Source organism: Mustela lutreola, chromosome 13 (assembly GCF_030435805.1).
Source record: "Mustela lutreola isolate mMusLut2 chromosome 13, mMusLut2.pri, whole genome shotgun sequence".
Taxonomy (NCBI): Eukaryota; Metazoa; Chordata; class Mammalia; order Carnivora; family Mustelidae; genus Mustela; species Mustela lutreola.
In genome coordinates this window covers 42,869,858-42,890,385 of record NC_081302.1, presented here as the reverse complement: position 1 = coordinate 42,890,385, position 20,528 = coordinate 42,869,858, and the positions used below count along the sequence as shown (strand labels likewise).

At 34.0% G+C, this 20,528-nt stretch overlaps 1 non-coding gene and 1 pseudogene across 1 annotated transcript; one reads left to right on the top strand and one right to left on the bottom strand.

Annotated features, from left to right (window-relative positions):
* The window catches only part of LOC131813604 (nucleophosmin-like), a 56,702-nt pseudogene extending 36,598 nt beyond the window's left edge, over positions 1-20,104 (bottom strand).
* Positions 14,275-14,381, top strand: LOC131814195 (U6 spliceosomal RNA). Its single transcript, XR_009347194.1, has one exon. It is a non-coding gene; the product is annotated as a U6 spliceosomal RNA (small nuclear RNA).
* Positions 20,105-20,528: the final 424 nt, after the last annotated feature.

Genomic DNA, 20,528 nt, shown 5'->3' with positions numbered 1-20,528 from the left:
TTTCAATTTAACAGCATAGTAGGTTTTGAATATAGCCAATTCACCCAACAAGAGTTAATCTCCAAATTAAAGAGTCAACTCACCAAAAGCACATATGTAAAACAACAGTATAGTAAACAAACAGTAAAAGCATACTCTTTAGCAAGTTTGTGGGAACTTGTTATAATCTGAACTGGGTGATTTCTTCTACTATACTACTCATCATTCCATAACCATTCCCAGGTTGGCAAACAAACAAACAAAAAATAGAAATCAACGTGTAACTTTCCAACAGATTAAAAACTTCAAACATCAACTATTAACATGCCAAATTTTAATAAGCTTAGTGGTAAACAAGGATTAAAAGATTTATAAATGCTTTCAAACCAACCTTGTAGAAAATACAACATAACCTTCAAATAACCCTGGCTTGCTGCGATGTGGAGTGGAATAACATTTTTTTAAAAGATTTTTTATTTATTTATCAGAGAGAGGGAGAGAGCGAGCACAGGCAGACAGAATGGCAGGCAGAGGCAGAGGGAGAAGCAGGCTCCCTGCTGAGCAAGGAGCCCGATGAGGGACTCGATCCCAGGACGCTGGGATCATGACCTGAGCCGAAGGCAGCTGCTTAACCAACTGAGCCACCCAGGCGTCCCCTGGAATAACATTTTTTCAGTTTTTTGTTGGATGGAAACTATAATGAGAACACATCATAACTGGATTCGAAGAATTTCCTATTGAACAAATTAATAGTCTATCATGAACAATTTCCACATGCAACTATCAATCAAAATTGCTATTAATCAAGAATAAAAAAAAAGAAAAGTATCAATAAATGGTGCTTTCTTGGGGCATAACTTAGTTTACTTAGGTAATTTGAATTATTGACAACAAACCAAATTTCAATTGCTCAATTACAAAAACTGGGAATGTTTTATGAATTACAAAAATATTTTCCTAAGATTATTTTAGAAAAAGCATAACTAAAACTCAGTGTGAACTCCCCCCTTAACATCAAGGCCTTCCTGAAGAATAAAAGGTCGTATTCCCACTTCCCAATCAGTATTCTTTATTCCCTTCCCCACTGACTTTTTTTTTCCACAGAATTTGTCATATCTGATATGCTATCTATTTTGTCTTTTTATTCCAACAGCATTTGAAATCCTTGAGGGAAGAGATTTCATTCACTGATAAATTCTTCACACTGGTGATATGCATACACGTAGTACAGCTTCTTGGAAGGAAAGAAAGAAGGGAAAAATAAATATAAACATATAAATAAACATGCTGATATACATATATATATATTTAATCCAGGCATAATGTATCCTTTGTTTCTTTACTAATTCCCATTCCTCTTCTTTTCTCCAATTAAAAATAAGAATTTTAAAAACAACTTCAATCTGCATATGTAAGTACATTTTAAGATATGTATGCAATCATGTTTACATTTTAAAATTACATACCTGATGAATACTTATAAGACTTACATTTTTTACTCCACCTTTTGTTTCAGAGAAAAACTTGGCTTTTGTGTTGTTTTTGAATCACATAAACTACTTCGTTTATTTTATTCCTAAATTTGAGTAATATTACATGAATACATCATATTGATTTATTCATTTCCCTACTGATAACTATTTAGGTTAGTTCCAAGTTTGCTGTTAGAAAAAAAAAATTAATGCTGCAGTGTACTTTTTTGAATACTTCCTCTAGAGTACATAAACAAGAATTTCTAGTAAGTACATATATATGCAATGATTCAAGATGTGTAATTTTAACTTTGTAAGTTTATAAGATGGTACCAATTAATCTCCCAAAGTTACATTTCCCAAAACAGATTATGATAGTTTCCATTTTACTGTACTACCACCAACATTGAGCATTAGCATGCTTTAACTTGTTGTTTTTTTCCCAATCTGATAATTGTTACATGGTTTAATTTCAATTTCATGATGACCAGTGTTGGATGCTATACTCGTTCATATCTATTTAGGGATGAATTCCTGTCTATTAACTTTTTCCAATTTTGTTGAAACAATTTTCTTCTTATTATGACCGAAGGCTTTCTTATACATTGTGGAGACATACTTCTTTTCTGTTTATGATCTTGACTATTATGCCTGTTTAATGCGATTTGTTAAATGTAGCAAAATTCACCAGTTTATTATTTTACGATTTCTGCTGCTTGTACTTTTTAAAGACCTTTTCTATATGAATTCTTAAAGATATATCTTAAAGATATTTTTATTATATTAAAATTTTTAACATATTTAGGGATGCCTGGGTGGCTCAGTTGGTTAAGCAGTTGCCTTCAGCTCAGGTCAGTTGCCTTCAGCTCAGGTCATGATCCCAGGGTTCAGGGTTTGAGTCCTGCATCAGGCTCCTTGCTCAGCAGGGAGCCTGCTTCTCCCTATGCCTCTGCTGCCACTCTGCCTGCTTGTGCTCTCCCTCTCTGAGACAAATAAATAAATAAAATCTTTTTAAAAATTAAAATATTTAATATATCTGTAGATCACTGATTTACAATTGTCCGACTTATGACTTTTTAACTTTATGATGATTCAAAAGCGATACACATTCAATAGAAACCATTCTTCAAATTTTGAATACCAGTGTTTTTCTGGACTAGTGATACCCCTGCATGATACTCTCTCATGATACTGGGTAGCCAGGCACAACTATCAATCAGCCACATATTCACAAGGGTCAACAACTGATAATGTTTATAACCATTCTGTACAGCCATTCTGATTTTGCTTTCAGTGCAATATTCTATAAATTATGTAAAGTATTCAACACTTTGTTTTAAAATAGGCTTTGTGTTATATCATTCTGTCCACTGTAGGCCAATGTAAGTGTTCTGAGAATGTTTAAGTTACAATGTTTGATAGGTTAGGTGTGTTACATACATTTTGATTTATAATATTTTCAACTTATGATGGATTTATCAAAACATAACCCTATTGTAAATTGAGGAAGATCTGCATTTGTTTGGGAACATATTCTGAGGTAGTGCTTTAGTTTCATTTTATTCCTTATAGGTAGTGTATTATCTGAAGTCACATATTAAATTCTTATTTTTATACAGGTGTGTAATGCTAAATCTGGCAAGGATCCACTTATTTGTGGAGCTAGTTCTGTGCTTTCTGTTTTGTTCTGTTGATATCATTTTTAAATCATGTGACCTTAGCCATATTATTTATTTAATAATTTTTATTTTAAACAATATAGTTTAAATTTTTTTCCAGCTTTACTGAGCTATAACTTGCAGTACATAACATAGATTTGTTAACTACAGTTACCATGAGCTACAGATCCATAATCTATTCATTGAATAACTGGAAATTTATACTGTTTAACCAGTATCTCCCCATTTCCTCCATTCCCCAACCCCTGGCAACCACCATTCTAATCTGTTTCTGCTTTTTAGATTCCACATATGAGTGAGATCATACATCTGTTAATAGATCTGTTGATGGCCCTTTGGATGTCTTCTCTGGAAAAATATATGTTCAGTTCCTCTGCCCATTTTTTAATCAGATTTTTGTTTTGTATTTGCATTCTCTGAGTTTCTTTCATATTCTGGATATTAACTCTTTATCTGACATAGTGGTTTGCAAATATTTTCTCCCATTCTGTAGGTTATCTTTTCATTTTGTTTATTATTTCTTTTGCTGAATAAAAGTTTGTTTGATGAAGTCCTGTTTATTTATTCTTGCTTTTGTTGTTTATTCTTTTGGTATCATAGCCAAAAAAGTCATTGCCATGACTAATGTCAAAGGGCTTTTTCCCTATGTTTTGATCTGTGAATTTTATGGCTTCAGGTCTTTTATTTAAGTATTTAATCCATTTTGAGTTAGTTTTTGTGAGTGATGTTAAGATACTAGGTCCAAATTAATTTCTCTGCATATAATTATCCAATTTTCCCAATGTCATTTATTGAAGAGACTTATCTTTTCTCCATTGAGTATTCTTGGCTCCCTTGTCAAATATTAGTTGAACATATATGTGAGAGTTTGAAAGTTTAGTAGCAAGGCAGATAAGAGCAAATCATATCACAATACTCTGAGGAATTACTAAGAATTTGTATAATATTACAGGAATGGCAATTGATTCCGTTTATTTACTTCTTATAAAATACTATTCTTCCTCTTTTCTAAGTCTGTTTATTTAAAAAAGAGTCATAGACAATGTAAATCTTTGTTGTGAATTATAGCTATTTTTTTTTCATTTGAAAGGTCTTTGCATGCCTCTTTCAGAAAGAATAGGGTTATTTTAAGTTCCATATGTAAACATTGGACCCATTATGTAGACAAAGATTATATTTTAAATATAAACTATAATTTACCTATTTAATCAGTAATCAAAGAAAATGGCAATAAGATGTTAAGATTCACAAAGATTTTATGAAAGATTTCTAACCACTTTATTCTTTATCTTTAGCAGCATAAAGCCCTTGCTTTTACTCTAATATATGTAATTGTACCCTTCTGTGTCCTGTATCCTCTTGGAATAGAAATAGGTATTTTTATGTGGTCAAAAGTTTTGCCCAAAAACTCTAGATATTTTTCTTATATGAATAGATACAAGTAAGCCTTAATTTTGCATTTATTTTAGGCAAAAAAGATTGATATTGATTAAAAATGAAGCTATGTTTAGAATATGAGAAGTACATTTGTGATTTGTGTTTGTATCTTCAGAAAGAAAAAAATACAAACTTTATTTTTCTTTATTTATTTTCTCTTTCCTTCTTCTCATTTATCCCATAGATTGAATAAGATATCCTTTAAAATAATGTATAAATTAATTACATTATAAAATTTTTCTCTTCCTATAACATACAAAATTAGACATAATATATAACTCAGGACTTATTTATTTTTACACCTGGAATGGCATTTTGCTGTTAGTATTATACTAACTCTTAATAATGAATTTGATATTCCCAAATTGATGAGGAAATTGCTGATTATATGAAGTTTCCATATTTAGTAAAAATGAATATTAATATTGTAAAATGATGAATTGCTAATATGGGACATTGAGCTTGCAATCAACTATAAAATATCCCTCCTATAAAGGACAAGAATTTATAGTGATAATTTTAGAACTTAATTCCATTTCTAATGCCGTGTATAACAAAAGAATAGGTAAATCTGTAGTCCTTCATAGGAGGAGATAATTATTTTTCTTTAAAAATGCTTATTTTGACTATTTTGTGGAAATAGCATAATTGTGTGATCATTATCAGCATTTTATTTTAAAATGTGCTAAAAACAAAAGGAAATAAGAAAAAAATATGCCTGCATGGTGGTAGAAGAAAAATGCCTAGCAAAAAGGGTTAGTTAATTAATTAAACTTATAAAAGTCATTCTTAATTCCTAACTACAAGTAGTCAGGAAGTGTTATGTTAAATTTAGCTCCATTTCAGTTGAGAGGTATTGTTGTATTGGTTTTCTTTAACAGCAACACAGTATCACTGTTGGGTTATAATTCTGTTTAAATAGTTTAGAAAGAGGAGCATCTGGATGGTTCAGTGGGTTAAGCCTCTGCCTTCAGCTTGGGTCGTGATCTCCGGGTCCTAGGATAGAGTCCCACATCGGGCTCTTTGCTGGATGGGGAGCCTGCTTCCCCCAACTCTCTCTGCCTGCTTCTTTGTCTACTTATGATCTCTCTCTCTCTCTTTCTGTGTCAAATAAATAAATAAAGTCTTCAAAAAAAAAAAAAAAGATTCTCTTCTAAATAGTTTAGAATTATGAGCTTAACAGACAGAGTAATCTCTTTTAATTGACATTAAAGAAAAGTGATAAAATTATGCTAATGAACCAAGTTCCATATATATAACTAGATATGATATAAATTCAATCCAGTGAGGACTCTTTTAAACAGAGATATCAGATCATATACATTTAAATATTTCTATACCTAAACTTAAAAAAAACAAAACAAAACAGAAAAAGTACATCTACGACAAAGGAGTAACATCTGGATATATGTCTGAAGCACCTTGTAACTGCTACCTCAGATCCTGCCTTGTCTACCCAGTCATGGCAGGAGGTGCCCCAGCTCAGAGATTGCTGTAGCAACTGCAGCTGATTTCATGTGGATAGACCCTTACCAACACCTAGCCCATATACTTTTTTGCCTCCAAATCTAGGGCTTGCCTATTGACCTTGAGGCATGAAATGTCTCAACTCATTTGCATAAGCAACTAAAATTTTGGGGTCAGTTAAAATCTAGGAGTGCAAATCTTTGACTAATGAGATTTAAGAGCCAGTTACATAAGTTCTTACCCTTTCCTCTCTTACATAGCCCTTGCTGAGATGCACTCATTATTGCTACTTAGAGTACTGTCATGAGGTCAGGTAGTCCGTACATTTTGTACCAAATGATAAACATCCTTGCACTGTCTCTCTTTCTTGGCCTTCTTATTCCCTTGTCCTTCACTTCCACTTCTCCGATTTATACCTCCTCAAAGAAATAACATCATATAAACTTTGTCTTAAGCTCTGCTTCCTGAGAGTTCACACTAAAACAACATGTGAAAAAAAAAAGTTATAAATAAAAAAAATACCAGAGATCAATTCTATAATATAATAATAAGGATAACATGAAATATAATGAAATATAACTTGAAATAACTTGAAATATAATTTCACAAACCAGTAAAAATAACTTGAAATATAGTTTCACAAACCAGTAAATACGGTCAGAAAATGAAAAAAGACCATCCCTGTTGCTTATGAAGTTCAAAGTAAAATGTGATCTCCCCAAATTTAACTGTTTTTTAGTTTTGTAAAAATATCAAATATTGCTAATTTTGAGCGAAGAATCATAACTGTTGAATAAAATGCAAATATGAACATTCTATCTTTAAAAAATAATAAGTATTTAGTGAGAGATTACGATAGGACAGGTATTTTTCTCAGTGTACTGCATATATTGAATAATGTATCTTTAACCCAACTCTGCTATGGGTATTAATGCTACCATTCCTCAGATGAAGAATAGAGATTGAGAGTGGAAGTTAGGATTCAAACTCAGCACTCTCACTCTAGAAGACTTATTCACTCTGATGCCTGCTGTGGATTGCAGATACTATGGAAGCCTGCAGGTATCTGTCTTTCCTGCTTCAGCTTCAAGTATCCTCCTAGTGCTTACCCCAGGGCCCAGCCTTCACATAACCAAGGGAACCATCTTGAACTCAAACTTCCAAAACACGTGGCTTATGAATGGGGTGACTAATCTTTTTTATGCTATGGACCCCTTTGGCAGTCTGGTAAAACCAGTTGATCCCTTCTGAGAATAGTATTTTAAAGTTAAAATAAATAATACAGAAAATAATTATAGAAGTAATTTTATTTGAATATAACTTATAAAATGTTGAAAAAGTAAATTCGTGATCTAGTAATATATATGCTTCTTTAACAAGATTTTGTGTTATTTCTAAAAACTAATTTCAAATTAAGAATGTCTCACAATAACTCTAAATAATATTTCAAGCATTACAAGACTTCATGAAATCCGAATTAGAACCTTTACCAAAGGTTTCATAAAACTCAGCTTTGGAGACAGTATTGGCCAGAGGGGACTAGAGTTGGGTATTTCCTTTCACCAGGTCATTTAGGCTCAGATAATATCCCAGAAGGTTAGGCTTATGTTAACTAGGTCCTCCTGAGGGTAGGCCTTGTTGAGAAAAAATAAGTGTTCTAGCATATTTTAAGATGCATCCTTTCCCCCCTACTCCCTCCTTGAAGCATGAGGGGAATTTTATTCAATATTTATTGTGAAAATCTGCATAAGCTCCTGCAGATAAAATTCAGAAAAGTATGGGGGGCCTCCCTATGACTTTGTCCTCCTGGAAATTTTTACTTACAGAACTGTGCACACCGAGAGTCTGGCAATCTGTCAATTGCAGTCCAGATTTTTCTATCCCAGCACTGGTTCCACAGCATTTTTTGCTCCAAGTTTCTTCTCTAGTAAGCCATGACCTCTAAATTCACCATCTCTCCACTTTAAGAGGCAGCAGTTTTCCCCATGTCCTCCCTTATAGATTCATGAAGAGTTGTTGAATTTTCAGTCTGTTCAATTTTTGAGTGTTGGCAGGACAGTAGACAATGGCAACATACAAGTTCCTTACATGTAGAAATGGGAACTAGAAGTCCTATTTTTTTTGTTTTTGGGAAGAACAGAAAGACTGAAAGAAGGAGGGAGGAAGGAAGGAAGGGAATAGACATTTTTAATAGGCGGGATAGTCCAAGGGTTTAGAGATTATCTCCCAGAAACTAGGCAAAGACCAAAACTTTCTTCGGAATGTACAGTATTGGACAGCCAAGACCTGCTGAGTAGCTCAACAACTGTTACAAAAATATTTGAACAGAAATAAATCAAAGTCTTTTCTTGTTGTTGTTTTTTTTTAATTATGGTTATTCAGGAAATGTATAGTAGAATGCATCACTGCATAATTTTAAAAACTATGCAGTTATTAAAAAATTAAAAAAATTATCTTACTATAATCAACAATTGTAAAATTGTACATCTTACTAAATTAGTATACCTACGTATTTTACATACTAGAAATAGGTGAAACATGGGAAAGAGTAATCTAATAATTAAATATGAAAAGTAAAGCAGGTAATATGAACTACGACTAAGAAGAGATTAAATTTTATTTTGGATAATTTTCAAGCATTTTTCCTATAAGTCTTATAATGGTTCTAATAGATCAGAAATCCATACCAATGGAATTTCAAACAGCAGTCAGAAGGCTAAAGCTCAGGTTGCTTAGCTGTTACTTTCAAAGACATGTAGTGAGAGGGTTAGGAAAGATCCTAGTGGACACCTAGATTACAGCTTCACAAACAGTCTGGCTACAAATATGAGGGACAGACAGTTATAGGACACAGATGTTTGACAAATTAAAAAAAATAAGGTTGTATTATAATTAATAATAATTTAATTAAGAATTAAGTGTCAATTTTGGGAAATTGGGCTTTGACCCAGGTAAGTTCTTACAAACAATACCAAGGAACCTAGATATGAGAAATGAGGGACACGTAAGGTGTTAACCACAAGTGATTTACCCACTTCCTGGTATTATGCTACAGGGGTCAGAGAGGGAGCAATCAAAGTAGATGTAATGAATAACTATTAATATAGTTCTTTGTTATAACTTTCTTTTAAGGAGAAATCTAAATCTTGGAATGATGAAAGCATAAAGTGGCATTAAATGCTCCAAAATTAAAGATTAAAATGACACAGGGTCATGGATTCAGGAAAACTGTTACAAGTTATGATTTATCCTCATTTTTATGAAAATTACTTAAATTATCTCTCATTGACAGTCAAGAAACACTCACAAAATGTTCTTTATTTTTGTGCAACATATGTATGTAATGTTGACCAGTTTCCTTCTTGATTACATTCTAATTATTGTTTTCCTTTTTCTATCTAGAATCTAGAAGGAATCTTGTTACCTTTCTAACTTTGATTTCTCTTTCTGCCCAATATGTACCAAATAAGAGAAGTATAGTATCATGAATTTACCAGAAAATAAAGTTAGAACTATGCAGCCAAAATTAATGAAGTGAAAAATACTGTGACAACAAAAAAGGAGATTAGATGGGGGGAGACCGTGAGAGTAAACACTAGTGTTTTGCTCTTTCTTTCATCACTTGCATCTGTTCTTATTCAGTGAAACAAATGCAGAAATAAGCCACAGTCAGCATTATTAGAAACATAGACTTTATCAGAGTAAAATACCATCCATCATAATATTAATTTTTCAGGGGAATTATTTCACAATTTTTATGGCATATTCTTGTTTTAAGAGATATACGAGGAATGGATTTTTGAATTCGGATAGGCTGGGCTGAATCTTGGAGCTGCCACTTAATAAACTCACTCAATCACTCTGTTCCTTGGAGTCATCTCCTCTGAAAAGTGGTGGGAGAATAGAAACACCTCCTTATTATTTTGTAAAAATTAAGTAGGTTAGTTTAGTTATGTTCACACTTGCGCTTGACATAAAAACAATTGTTCAAATCAACACTCACTATAACCTTACACCACAAAAACTAGAAAAAACTAGATATACATAAAATCTAAAATGTATTCTGGTAAGAAAGTCGTATTGGAAGGTTAGTCTGACTCCTTTGGAAACTAAGTTGTTAACTTAAAACGGGGATGTTGAACGTTGATGTATCAAGAGCCATCACAGCTATTGCTATTGGCTGCAAGTAACAGAAACTGTGATTCAAACTTAAAAAATGTATACAATAACCAAAATATAGTGTATTATTTGACAAAGCATTAGGTAGGACAACAACCCATTTTTTTCTTTCTTTCTTTCTTTCTCTCCAGCTATTTAATCAATGCATGCCTTTCCCCTAAGATAATTCCCTCATTGCCATAAGATGTCAAGTACAGAAACTTAAACATGTTGGGTCCTGGATCCCACCCAGAGAAAGCAAAAACACTCTCTTCTCAAGTATCAGATAGGAGTCTTTCCCTTCAAACTGGTCACTTCTTGGTCACGTGCTCCATGCACCAGATGGCTTAATGAACCACATTTACTCCTTAAGGTCAGGATCAGGGTATTGGAGAAGTTTCACCAGATATGTGCAGTTCAGTGGCATTGGAAGAGGCTGACATAAAATGAGTATTTGTTAGGAACAAAGTAGGGAGGAGCAAATGCCAGAGAGGCCAAAACAGTGTGCACTACAATGGTAGACACTGATGTTGGCTCACTGATTTTATTTGGGTAGACTATCAGGTTAGCCTGGAAGCTGTTCACTGATAGATTACGTTATTGCTAAAATAAAGAAACTTCTACACAGAGATGTCTCTCTCTCAGCTGGGTGACTGGATTTTTATCTTTTTGAGCAGAGTGACAGACTGCTACATGTAACCTTGACACACTGTATATTTATGCATAAAGGACTAATAAAAATATAATTTCCTCTAAATATATTTTGATTAGGAAAAGAGGCAAAAAAGAAGAGAAGATGAGGCTGGAAACATTTCCCAGGGTGGTGTATTATAGAAAGAGAGAAGGATGAATGTGTGGAATAGGAATTTCCCTCATTGCTGATTCTTTCCAGGACTGACATTCATATGAAATATATTTCTTTGTAGAATTAAATACTCTTTAGCCATCAGTCCTTTCTGATTCTTTTTTATTTTTAAAATTTTTTTGAAGATTTGATTTATGTATTTGACAGAGATCACAAGTAGGCAGAGAGGCAGGAAGGGGGTGGGGTGCAGGCTCCCTGCTGAGCAGAGAGCCTAATGCGGGACTCAATCCCAGGACCCTTGAGATCATGACCTGAGCCGAAGGCAGAGGCTCAACCCACTGAGCCACCCAGGCGCCCTCTGATTCTTTTTTTAAAGGAATAAATACAGAAATGTGCATACAAACAGAGCAATGTGATTTAAGTATAATTAGATTTTATGACTTAACTATTATAATTTTCTCTGTTTTGCATTTAGATTTGCAAAAATATGTGATCTCAACTCAAATATATTTTATTGGACAAAATGGTGTTTAATTATATGACGCTGGTCATCTTGAGAATAGATTTAACATATATCTAGGATTTGATCAAAACATATTAAACTCATTAGAAACTGTCTCCCGATTTCTTGACTTTACACTTGAAATCATTTTTGTTCTTTGTTAAGTTCAAAAATCTATAGCTATAAAGTTAAAAGAGGGAAAATCACAGTGGTGCCATATAGAAAGGATATTTAAGAGTCTTTATTTTAAAGTTTAATTGAGCACAAAGAGTAGAAATTTCAAAGTGCTAAATTACTTGAATTATTTATTCATAAAATAGCATATATTTTAAAATAACAAAGATAACGAAATAACAAGGATAATGAATTCAAATAACGTCTTGCACCTGGACACAATTTTTAAATATGATTATATATTTAATTCTGTTTTTCCAATAATGTACCTATTAGATTGAGAGTGAATTTATGTTCAGTTTCCAGATTAATTCCTTCACCGAATATTAGAGAAATAGATTGTATTTTGTGGGGGGTGCTGCTATGAACTGTTGTCAGCTTACTAATCATGGGACTTGTGTATCCTCTATTTCATCCTTCTTTGAGTTTATTGATTACTCCATCGACTTTTCTATTTCCAGCCTGTCTGTTCATTCAGACTAGTTTGCACCATTAGCAAAATATACAGTTTGTTTTATCCCTCCTCTCATTACCCACTTTGAAATTAGGCTTTGAAATATAGCAAATTCTTGGCATAAAAACAAGTATTTTAAACTTTGCAATGAGGTAAATTCCAATTTTTCCTAAATTGAATGGAATATTAGCTGGTTTTGAAGTAAATAATGAAAATATTTACTAGAAATACTAGAAAATAGCTTATTGCTTATAGGAAATAAATACATAATAGTATTTAGATAGAAAAACATTTTTTGTAAAAGTGAAAGATATGTTTCAAATTTGTTTAGATAAGAATATTTTTACTGGTAGGATTTAATCTTTAAATCTTTAAATCTTTATTGGTATTCACTATGATTCAAAAATTTAAGAAGATAAGACATTTATAACTTAATAAACAATTTATATTTCTAGATGACATAAGATAAAGAATCATATAATTTATTCTTTCTCCACCATTTTTTCTTAGACATAACCACTTTCATAACAATGAAGGTAACATAATACAATAAGTAGTTATTTTTTCTTATGACAATATTTTATTCATGATTGGAAAACATGAGGATTCTAAATTACCTAAATTCTCCCATAATATTGTTAATAGATATAGTTAATAGATTTTCAAATACTGGACTATATGTAGTCCCTATTACAAATCAAAAGATACATATAAATTACATTCACAGATTGTATTGTGAGGTATCTGTACAATCTTATCAAAGAGTTAAAACTAACCAAGGCCTGGTTTTCCAATTGAAATATGTATTTCTATACAGAGAAAACTAATAAAGCAATGACTAAAACAAATCTGCCTCCTTTAAGTATGCTCAAAAACATGTTTTAAAGACCTTTAGAAGTTAACAGTGATGACTGCCCAGTGACACAAAGAGGCAACGTTCTTTAATTCAGATTAAGTTGAAAGCTACATATGGACAAGGATTCTTATTTATTTTAATTTTTTTTTAAGATTTTATTTATTTATTTGACAGATGGAGATCACAAGTAGGCAAAGAAGCAGGCAAGGGAGAGGAGGAAGCAAGCTCCCTGCCGAGCAGAGAGCCCGATGCAGGGCTTGATTCTAGGACCCTGGGATCATGACCTAAACCGAAGGCAGAAATTTTAACCCACTGAGCCACCCAGGCACCCCACTTGTTTTAATTTTTGTTCAGTGTTAATTTTGTTCATTGTTCTAGTTTCCAAAACCAGTACTTAAAGATGGTCTCTTCAAATCAATATGTCTTGTGCAAAATAATTAAATAAATAAATGTATTGTTGCTTATTTTCTGCTCTTCAACCAGAGTTGCTTCTGCAACCAATTTAAAGATTTTAACTGTTTTCAGGCATTTTCTTCACAATAGTCCTTGATGCTAGTTAAGTCCATGGCATTCATTGTCTCAAAGGTTGGATGAACACCCCTAGAATAAAAAAGTCAAAGGATTTTCTTTATACATTATTTTTTAAATCCAATGTGGAGAAAATAGTTTTAAAGATGATATTGTATAATCCAACCATTTAAGTTATGTATTTATTAGATAGCATGTGTTCTATATCAAAAAAAGCTGAGGGGCACCTGGGTGGCTCAGTCAGTTGAGTGTCTGCCTTTGGCTCAGGTCATGATCTCAGGGTTCTGGGATCCAGCCCCATGTAACACCTCCAGCTCCCTGCTCAGCTGGAGACAGCTTCTCCCTCTTCCTCTGCCTCTCCATGAATCCCTGCTTCAGCTCTCTCTCTCTCTCTCTCTCACACACACACACACACACACACACAAAATGAATGAATAAAATCTTTTCTAAAAAAAAGCTGCAATTGGGGTGCCTGGGTGGCTCAGCGGGTTAAAGCCTCTGCCTTCGGCTCAGGTCATGATCCCAGGTCCTTCCACATTGGGCTCTCTGCTCACCAGGGAGCCTGCTTCCTCCTCCTCTCTCTCTGCCTGCCTCTCTGCCTACTTGTGATCTCTGTTTGTCAAATAAATAAATAAAATCCTTTAAAAATATAAAAATAAAAAAGCTGCAATTGTTAAGTCTAAAAAACTTCAAAGATAAGGCTAGGCAGTTCCAAAAGCTTAGGTACACCTGTTAAATATTGTAAGTTGAAGGATCAGGTGTAATGCTCCCTTCGGTAGCACATATACTAAAGTTGGAAGGGTACAGAGAAGATTAGCATGGCCCCTGTACAAGGTTGGTACACACATTTGTTAAGGATCAGGTACACAGAGGTTATGCTGTAGACAAAAGACAGGGGAATTACCCAAATTGATTTTGGAATTTATCCCTTCCTTAGTCCAGGAGCTGGCAGGAGGAAGACCTGAGGAATCTATGTGAGGTATATTCTTGAGAAGGGACGCAATGGTTTAGCCCTTGAGCTAAATCCCTCCTAACCAAAAGGAAGCAATAAAAAAAAAAAAAAAAACAGTCAGTTTTTAGAGGCTACGGTTGTATACTACCAAGAATAGTGCTTCATTCTGCATATTGTCAGAGAGGAAGAATAACAGAATTGCTCAGACAGATCTCACCCCTTTGGACAACCTGCAGAGTCCAGCACACCACAGTGCAGTAAAGAAGCCTCTCTAAATCTTCCATCTCCTCTGAGGGATAAGAATGTGGGTTAGATTAAAAAGAGCCCCTTAAGTACTCTGGAAGAAAGATAAGGTCAAGGTAGAGTATGTGGAGCTGGCAATCTGAGAACACAGCAAGTCCAAGGTATCGATAATGATTGACATACACAGCTTTGAAGATCCCCTTACTCAGGGGTCAGTATAGACAGAGAATAGCTATGAGATTTCTCTCGCCTTTCATCCTTGAATTAAAGAACATATGTAAGCCCGTAAACTCTAAGGAGGAATAAAATATAAAGATGAAAGGAGAGAAATTTGAGGGGCTTGATTGAACAAGGAGTTAGGACAAAAGTAACTCAGTTCCAAATAGAATAACACGAGGTTTATCTTTCTTTAATGGAGAATAGTAACTGTCCTGCAATCAATTAAAACTTGGTCCTATCATCTGTACCTAAAGAGGTGCGAAGATATGTCTTTCTATACACACCTGATTCAAAGAAGTGTAAATTTCATGCACTTTAAATTTGTAATATGTTGTGAAAATATCTGTAGGTGGCTCCTAGTCAAGTCAAAACTTCCTACATTTAATCAGTATCATCTGAAGGGCTTTTTAGTAAAACACAAATTGCTGGAGCCCCAGGGTGGAGACTGAGAATTTGCATTTTTAACAAATTTCCAGGTGATGCTGATGTTGCCAGTCTGAACCTCTACACTTGAGCAACCCTCACCTTACTATACATAACCATACTGTATGGCTTTTGCTTTAGTCAAAACCTCCAGTGTTTTTGTCACGTCCACTGTTTTCTCTATACTGCTTAATAATCAAACGCCAGAGAAATAAACCAATGTCGCTTTTATTTTTGCCATTGCACTATGAAGTGGCAGTTAAATTAAATCATAATGTATGAGATATACCCAGAAAAATCCTGGCCTTCTTTTATGCAACTGTGTTTTCCTAAATTTGATCTGGTCATTGCGATTCAGCCTTCTTAGGTGGAAGGGTTCATGCAAGATTAGTATTAATGAAAAGTTCAACTTGGGTGATTGTGCCAAATTTTCGACTAACGCATTTGTTGTAGCAAATAAACAATAACTTGTTGAAACAGTGCAGAACATAGCTGTGTATGGGATAGAGAAGAGGGTATGTTTAGGTATAGGATAAATTTGCTCTCGTGTTAGGTAACAAGGTATAATTGACGCCCCCCCCAAAAAAAGCAGATGTCTGAAAACTACTTGATGGATTGATGGAGGTGACATGCTCTTTGAGCTATGAATGAGCACTAAAAAAAGGGCTTACTTATTCCCTTTACCTTCATATTATAGAAAAGTCAACAATTTTCCCAAAAGGCTGTATTATACCATTGTGATATACACATGATTCGTTTTCAGAAATGGGGACAAAGGTTTTCTTGAGATACTATTGAAGTAAGAGCATAGGAACTCCTTGGACTCCTAGGGATTAAAAATCTTGTGTTGTTAACATCCAAACTCCTACTCTGACGGGTAGGTCCAAGAAGTGAATACAACTGCCTGAACTAAAAATCTTCTAAAATAGATTAATTTAACAAGCACAAGATTTTCCAGGCATTGTTTGAAGCATGTATGTCATATGTTAATGTTCATAACAATCCAATGAGTGATGAGAGCACATTGCACAGACATGAAAGTATTTTGCCCAATATCATATAGCTGGTAAGAGGAGTAATTGAGAAAAGAATCTGGCATTTGGGGAGGGATTCTTATGTGGTGAATAAAATTGAGATTTTCTCTCTTTCAAGACTCTATTACCATACCTACCATGAGGTTATTATCAGATGTCTGATCCCCTTAATTAAATAATCATGATAGTTTTCTCCTCCTAGATACCTCTGCATAATTGTTTACTCTTAGTGGCCTCGCTCATTTTCCATTTCATTGAATTTCCTAATTTTCTTCCTAACTTACTCACTTTTCTTATGTCTGACTCATGGGTTCCCCTTTTCTTGTTATTTGATAAATGAATGCATTTTCAAAATTAAGACATCAGCCTTCTATTTTTCCTAGTTTACTTTGGCAATCTCACATATTTCCAGGTTAACAGATTGTATTTTCAAGAGATACCAGCATCTCCCAGTGTTCTTTTTTCAGTATGAACCTGTCATTTATTTCACCATTGGGAGGTAGAATTTAATTTCCTCCTCTTTCAATCTAGACAAGCTTATAACTGTTTTGACCAACAGAGTATGTGGGAAGAAAGCTATATATCTTCCAAGGCTAGGTCAAAAGAGGCTATCAGCTTTAACTTTGTTCTGTTGGAACATCACTCTGAGCAAATCTAGTTGACATGTAAGAAGTCCAACTATCCTGAAACTACCACTGGGTTTAATATTTCCAGGTATAATATTTTCAACCTTTTAGTCATCTCTGCTTATGCATGAAACAGGTCAGCAAACCCATGTTACACCATTCAAATTAACCCAACCACCAATGGAATACCAATGACCAACCTCAGATAGTGAAATGAGAAGCAAAATCTTCCACACTTATTTTAAATAAATTGTTTTCATGTCAAAACCTGCCCATACTTCTGATCCACAGAATCTTTAAAAATAATGATTTAAGTGCAACTCATTAAATTTGAAGTGGTTTATTAACTATTAACTTCTAATAATTTTCTATTCTCATCTCATCCTCCTCCTGATGTGTTTTTACCTTCAAACCTTGTATTCTAAATAATTACATTAGGTAGTAGACACATTAACATCAGTAAGATGCAATCTCTTCCTTTATGTCTTATTTGGAAAATAAATGTTTTTTTTTTGTTGTTTTTTTTTAGCTGGAAAATAAATGTTTTATTTGGGGAAAAAAGGGCAAATATAACAACAAAATGGATTAAGTCAATTTTAAAATTAAACAAAGGTATTTGGGAGGAAATACAAATCACAATTAATACAGATTAATTAATTAATACAATTAATGAGCAGAGTCATGATGGGGCTATAAGAACAAGTGTCACTGCCCACATATTGAGTTGGAGAAAGTAAACTAATTGCATTAGTGTTGGGATAGGCATTTTGGAGAAAGGACATTCAAATAACAGAGCTAGCATAAATAACATGAATGTAGAGGTTTATAGTGGAAATTCTAAGTGGGCTGGTGTTAGAGTTATGAGTTATGTCACTCTAATTCCTAAAGATGTCATAATATAAAATTTTATAATATCAAAATTTCATAATATAAAAAATGTCATAATATATAATATAATATTTTAAAAAAAGAGACAGACATAAGCGTGGACATAATGGATTATCAGGCTTCCTTTTAGAAATAACTGAGTCTCAGATAAGAGCACAAGAATCATTGAGTATAAGGTTGGTGCTTCTGAAACTATTGTAATGAAGAATCAGTGTTTTTCTTCCAATTTTCTCATGGGCCAATACTTGTATAAAATACAATAGAAGTGAAGTTACTAGAAAAGTGAAATTGAAGTGATAATAAACTATAAGCCCTTAATTTTTATTATTAGAGTCAATGGACATAGGATCATTCTATCAGATTACTATAAAATTTCAAATTTTACATCTTCAATTTAAGTAATTATCTAGTGTAGACACATAACAAAAAATTTCTGGACTGGAAATTTAACTTTATTCTAAATTAACAATTTAAATTAGTCCGTGGCCCTCACTTTTGGGTAACACTGCAATAGGGGATCCAGCCAGGTGGCTGGTAAGTGACTACACTGTTTTTGCAATTGTGCAGTTGAGAAAGACTAATGTGTTTTATTATAACTAGAAGTGTAAAGGATAGAAATAATATTAGAATTAATAAAATAGTTAAATACTTATATTTTGGATATTCTCAAGCTAAAATCAGGGATGATCTTTAGCTTTGTGTCTTAGACAACAAAATAAAAGTTATCCCTCTAGCTGATCTTTCAGATAGGGAATATTCGAAGACTTTATGGGGAAAACTTTGAGTTTTAGAGTTAGCATATGGTTTAATACATGACTCACTGGTCATGTGACCTCAGACATAAACTACAGGCTCTTCATACTCAGCATTCTGTCTAGTAATAATAGTAACAGTTACAATACTATACAATATATACAATTTATATTGTATATATACACACAATGTTATTGTATATAATATATACATTATATGATGTATATATTATATATAATATATTGTATATAATGTATATAATATATACACAGAATACTAAACAATATATACAATATATAATACTATACAATTATAATAATAGTAACAATTACAAATACTTAATTTTCTACCTGACTGCTTGATAGGTTCACCTGAGTTCTGTTAGGTCAAAATCAAAATAATAAAATTATTCACACACCTTCAAGCTAGGTCTACCTTCTGACAATTATTTTTGGTAATAGATCCACAATAACCTAAGGAAAAGAGTATTCTTAAAATTTAGTTTAATTTTACTATTTGATACATTTATAAATGACTAATTCTGTTGATTCTACTACTCAAATAAAATTATACTTTCTATTTCTATTCCTCGAGTCATGGCTCTAATACATGTACTCTCGCTTGTGTGTGTAAGGTTTCCTGATATATAGGCAATATATTCTGTCTCAATCTATGGACAAAAATAAGCCACACACCCCACAGCTGTCAGAGTGGAGGACCCACAGTGTTTATGGTGGATCCCTGCAGCCTGCTCCACAGAGGACTCGGGCAGTTTTTGCCACGGAGGTAACCAGCAACCTTTGCTGCTATAGACACGTGAAGAGGCAGAGCTGCTGTGGCCCCTCAGAAGGAGTGCTATTGCTCTATCCGGGATCACTGCAGCCAGTCTTTCTCCAAACCATGCACACACCCCACACCTCAGAACCATGGCTCTATCACTCTGCTATACAGCTGCTCGGGCACCTGAGCCACTACATGGGGAGCAAGCCAGTGTCCTGGACCCTGGAGCTGCTTTCCTTCTGTGAGCCCCTTTGCTCCAGCTGCCAGGACTGCGGCTGCCTAACAGACACCATGCATCAGACACAGTTCTCCTACCACTGCTCGTGAGCCCTCAAGCCAGACCTGCTGCCATGGGGGTTTTTTAAGCCACAATATCCCTGTGGGATAAAAGAGATCAACAGGCCCCCTCCAGTCTTTGACAGAGAAGACTCTGTCTTCTCAGCCATCACCGCTGATACCAGCAGTCTTGACCACTGAGAATCCCCTCATTCCTCGCTACTGTTGACTTTGGTAATGGAGCTGCATGACACCTACACCCTGGACCTTCCCTGCCACCGGAATTCCCACATCCACACTTCTGGCGCTCCCCACCTCCCACAGGTGAAGATTCTTTCCCCACCAAAACCAGTATGTAAAGTCCAGAAGAGGTAACTGCTCCATCAAATGTGGTGCCATCTACACAAGACTGTAGAAAACAAAAATAATCAGGGAGACAGGGCAACACCAAATGAATACAATAATTATCTCTAGGTGATCCCCATAGGTAAAACCTATGTGGATTATAGGATATCATCAACCATACAATTTTTGCATTATGAGAATGCCAAAAGGAGGAAAAAGAAAGAGACAGAAAGCCTATTTAAAGAAATAATGGCTGAAAACTATCTAAAGCTGGAAATAGATATTGACATACAGGTACATGAAGCTTACAGATTTCCATGCAAATTCAGTCCCAAAGTGACTAATCAAACACATAATAGAACTCAAAAATCAAAGACAAGGGATTTTGATAGCAAAAAGAGAAAAGAAACTCATACAAGTAAGCCCATGAAGGCTGTCGGCCGATTTCTCAGCAACAGCCTTGCAGGCCAGGAAAAAG